Source organism: Neoarius graeffei, chromosome 16 (genome assembly GCF_027579695.1).
Source record: "Neoarius graeffei isolate fNeoGra1 chromosome 16, fNeoGra1.pri, whole genome shotgun sequence".
Lineage (NCBI taxonomy): Eukaryota > Metazoa > Chordata > Actinopteri > Siluriformes > Ariidae > Neoarius > Neoarius graeffei.
The window spans coordinates 35,924,636-35,929,915 of record NC_083584.1 but is presented as its reverse complement, the minus strand read 5'-3'; positions in this window follow the sequence as shown (position 1 = coordinate 35,929,915).

The window sequence follows — 5,280 nt, the reverse complement described above, 5'->3', positions numbered from 1 at the left end:
CATCTCTTGTTGAAAAGTCACTTGAAACATCTAAAATCCAGAATTATAATTTAGGCTTTGACCTATGGTGGGGAATTAGAGGTTTATGGTGCGTTCATGTGCTATGGGAATTATGGTAAATACCAAACGCCGACATGGAAAGCACACATGAACGCCCCCTCTTGTGGTATTTTCCACTGGGCAACTCGTAGAAAATTTTGATACACGAGTTGCCGAGATGAGATGAACTTTAACCTTTTCGACATGGCGGCGAGCGGTACAAGACACTTGAATGATAAGCATTGTACGCTACTAAAGTTTTTTTTTACTAGTACTAGTGGGTAGTTTTTGGTGTCTATGCAATGTTGCGTCATTAACAAGTGTAATATAATACGTTAGAAATCCGTTTCCTTTAAAAATGCGTTGTTATGGTTTGTTTTTACCTATCCAGAGCAGACGCTATTGCTAACGATAGCTAACGATTCTGAATCTGGTCCACTATCTTTAATTTGTCAACAACAACAAAAGCATGTGAACACAACACACTGGTAAATACCACTTCCCAACTGGAAAATATCATCTTCCCATAGCACATGAACGCAGCATTATAGTCCCCCCCGAAAATATAATACCATGAAAATACAAAGTATTTTATTGTATTTTTTTTATTTACCAATAAAGTCTTTTTTAAAAGCCAAATGTTTTAATGCTTTTACCTCCCAGTGTAGAATTTTCTTATGATTATTTTATTTTTCTTTAACAAACTTTAAATAATCATAACAAGAAGTGTTGCCAAGCAAAACAAACCTCGGTAGCACTTATAATGAATATGAAGGAAGATATTGCGAAAAAATGATTTTGAACTTTTTTTTTTACCTTGACCTTGATTTTGACCTTGTGTGAACATACTTGGCCAATAAACATAGTTCTGATTCTGATTCTCTGCTGTTCTCAGCCAATCAAAACAAACTGTACTGCTTACTGCTCTTAGCCAATCAGAACACACCGTACTGCTCTCAGCCAATCAGAACATACTGTACTGCTCTTACACTACTGCGCCATTGTTACACTCTTACATTCTTACAATGCGATGACACTGTAAATGAGCCACAAACACTTTGACTGGACGACCCTCAAAATGTTGGAGGTTCTATTTGAGACCAATGGCCATCTATCCTGAAAGTTTCATGAAGATTGGTCCAGCTGTTTTCCCATAATATCATTTACAAAAAAAAAAAAGAAACCCCACCGAAAACAATACTTCGCCCCCTGGTGGACTCCATCCCGGGGTGAGGTAATAATAATAATAATAATAATAATAAGTTCTAAAATACACTTTCTGGTGTTAGACACATCTTCGGTGATGAACCTGGGGTCATCAGGTGTTTCAGGTCTTTAATCATCAGACACTCTCACCCAGGCGACCCAACCAGGGGTCATTCACAGCCACCCTGAGGCCTTTTCAGCAGCTTGGGTATTTATTCCTTTTGCACTTGTTGGCTTCTTCAGTCTAGTCTTCCCAGGGGACAGTCATTTCCAGCAGGACCACTTGCTTTGCCAACTCTGATGTTAAGTAGTTGCAATATTTTTTGGGAACTTGAGCTGCTTTCCTGGGTCGAATTGGAGCTGCCAGTCGTGTGCAGTGGAAAGGAGCCCTCCTGAGGATCAAGGCTGATGCTGTGTCGGTTCCAGTGATGCCCCCCCCCCCCCCCCCCCCCCACACACACACACACACACCTTCTGAGGATGTGCTGTAATTTTACATAATTAAGTATTAATATTTTAAATACTCACATACTTGTAATTACAAAAATAAAACCCATTGGGCAAACTTTATATTATGAGACAGCGAAGGAATGTTACTGTAATGTTCCTGAAAGATTATTGGTACAAAAATTACTACCGAAAAAGCAAACTTTAGCAAATGTTCCTCGTCTGTTGTCATATAATCATACGATTAAATGTTGAGCCACAGAGTGTTTTAAAGTTCCCAGGACTTTTTGGGAACAGCACTGACTTTGTTAAACAAATATAATGTTTTCAGAATATGATGAAATGGCTCCCAAAACGAGGGCGGCACAGTGGTTAGCACTGTCGCCTCACAGCAAGAAGGTCCTGGGTTCGAGTCCAGTGGCCGGTGAAGGCCTTTCTGTATGGAGTTTGCATGTTCTCCCCGTGTGTTTCTGTGTGGGTTTCCTCCGGGTGCTCTGGTTTCCCCCACAGTCCAAAGACATGCGGATTAGGCTAATTGGTGGCTCTAAATTGACCGTAGGTGTGAATGTGAGTGTGAATGGTTGTCTGTGTCTATGTGTCAGCCCTGCGATGACCTGGCGACTTGTCCAGGGTGTACCCTGCCTCTTGCCCATAGTCAGCTGGGATAGGCTCCAGCTTGCCTGCGACCCTGTAGAACAGGATAAGCGGCTACAGATAATGGATGGAAGAATGGAAAATCATTTTGACCTCTGTGACCTTGGGTGTGCTTGCTTAAGATGTTTTTTTTTAAGTCTTGAAAAATCTATTTTTAAAAACGTCCATTTTTAAGTGTATGGATATTGATCATCAGGCCCTGCGATAACCTGGCGACTTGTTCAGGGTGTACCCCGCCTCTCGCCCATAGTCAGCTGGGATAGGCTCCAGCTTGCCTGCGACCTTGTAGGACAGGATAAGCGGCTACAGATCATGGATGGATGGATGGCTCCCAAAATGTAACCAAATGCTAATGATAGGGAATCACTATGTAATGTGATATTAACTTCTGTAATAATCAAGTGCATCATCTAGTGCTTCATCCTTGCACTATGCTGTCTATACATATATTTACCCTTCTACATGTACATAGCTTTTTGTTTTTGTCTACGCTTTTTATCTGTTTGTACTAAGAGAGCGAAGTGAAACCGGAGTCAAATTCCTCATGTGTGTTCACATACCTGGCAAATAAAGTTTTAATTATTATTATTATTATCTAATGAGGAGAGCAAGAGTCCCGGCCCCCATCATGCACACATTCTACAGAGGCACCATCGAGAACATCCTGACCAGCTGCATCACCGTGTGGTACGGCGCCTGCACTGTGTCCTGCTGCAAGACTCTGCAGTGCATCGTGAGAGCAGCTGAGAGGATCATTGGTGTCTCTCTTCCTTCTCTATCGGATATCTATAACTCCCGCCTCACCCGCAAAGCCATCAGGATTGCAGGTGACCCCACCCACCCATCTCACAGCCTCTTCAGCCTGCTGCCGTTGGGGAGGAGACCGCGGAGTCTCCGGGCCAAAACCAGCAGGCTCAAGGACAGTTTCTTTCACCAGGCAGCCAGGAGGCTCAACTCCCTCCCTGTTCTGCCCCTCCTCCCCCCTCTGCCCCCTGCCACAGATTCTGCTCGCACACCCCCCTGCCCCCCTTCAGCATCTGACATGTCACCCTCACAGTTCCCCCCCCCAACACACACACACACACACACACACACACACTCAACGTTCATTAACTCACTGAACTCAGGGACTGCACATTTCACTTTACCTCACTCATTTGCACTATTCTGCACTACCTCACCTTAACAGCTATAAGTTTATTGTTTATACTGCTTATTTCACGTTTACCTGCTATACCTCTAGTGCCCTTGGTGTTCCAATCACTTCCATGGCCATAGGTGAGGTGTATAAAATCAAGCACCTAGGCATGCAGACTGTTTTTACAGTTTGGAGCTGGCCCCTTCCTCTTCCAACATGACTGTGCACCAGTGCACAAAGCAAGGTCCATAAAGACATGGATGACAGAGTCTGGTGTGGATGAACTTGACTGGCCTGCACAGAGTCCTGACCTCAACCCGATAGAACACCTTTGGGATGAATTAGAGCGGAGACTGAGAGCCAGGCCTTCTCGTCCAACATCAGTGTGTGACCTCACAAATGCACTTCTGGAAGAATGGTCAAAAATTCCCAGAAACACACTCCTAAACCTTGTGGACAGCCTTCCCAGAAGAGCTGAAGCTGTTCTAGCTGCAAAGGGTGAACCGACATCATATTGAAACCTATGGATTAGGAATGGGATGTCACTTAAGCTCATATGTGAGTCAAGGCAGGTGAACAAATACTTTTGGCAATATAGTGTGAGTGTTTATGTCTAGTTCTTATCTAGAGTGTTTATACTGTTTGTCTAGTTCTTTTATCTCGAGTGTTTATACTGTTTGTATTGTTTATTTAGTCTATGTCTAGTTCTTATCTAGTGTTTATACTATTTGTATTGTTTATTTAGTCTATGTCTAGTTATTTTATCTAGAGTGTTTGTACTGTTTGTATTGTTTATTTAGTCTATGTCTAGTTATTTTATCTAGAGTGTTCATACTGTTTGTATTGTTTATTTAGTCTATGTCTAGTTTATTTAGTCTATGTCTAGTTCTTATCTAGTGTTTATACTGTTTGTATTGTTTATTTAGTCTATGTCTAGTTATTTTATCTAGAGTGTTCATACTGTTTGTATTGTTTATTTAGTCTATGTCTAGTTTATTTAGTCTATGTCTAGTTCTTATCTAGTGTTTATACTGTTTGTATTGTTTATTTAGTCTATGTCTAGTTCTTTTATCTAGAGTGTTTATACTGTTTGTGTTGTTTATTTAGTCTATGTCTAGTTTATTTAGTCTGTCTAGTTCTTATCTAGAGTGTTTATACTGTTTGTATTGTTTATTTAGTCTATGTCTAGTTTATTTAGTCTATGTCTAGTTCTTATCTAGTGTTTATACTATTTGTATTGTTTATTTAGTCTATGTCTAGTTCTTTTATCTAGAGTGTTTATACTGTTTGTATTGTTTATTTAGTCTATGTCTAGCTTATTTAATGTCTAGTTCTTATCTAGAGTGTTTATATTGTTTATTTCAATTATTCTATTTTTTATTTATTGCATTGCCTGTTTGCACCGTGGGTTAGAGAGGACTGAAATTTCATCTGCGCTGTATGTCGAGCATGTATAGCGTATTTGACAATAAAGTTGACTTGAGTTAACTCCGAAAAAAAAAAAAGGATCTGCCTCATCTAAATTTTGTGGACAATGTGGCCCTCCCGGCTGCTGCTCTCTGATTGGTGGAGAGTGTGCCGTTCCAGTTGCTGCTCTCTGATTGGTGGAGAGTGTGCCGTTCCAGTTGCTGCTCTCTGATTGGTGGAGAGCGTGCTGCCCCTCTTGCTGCTCTCTGATTGGTGAAGAGCGTGCTGTGCCGGCTGCGGTTTCTTCTTATTGGTGTCTCGGCTTCTCTTTTCTGAATGGTGGACATTTTTGCGGTTCCAGATGCTGCTCTCGGATTGGTGGACGGGTT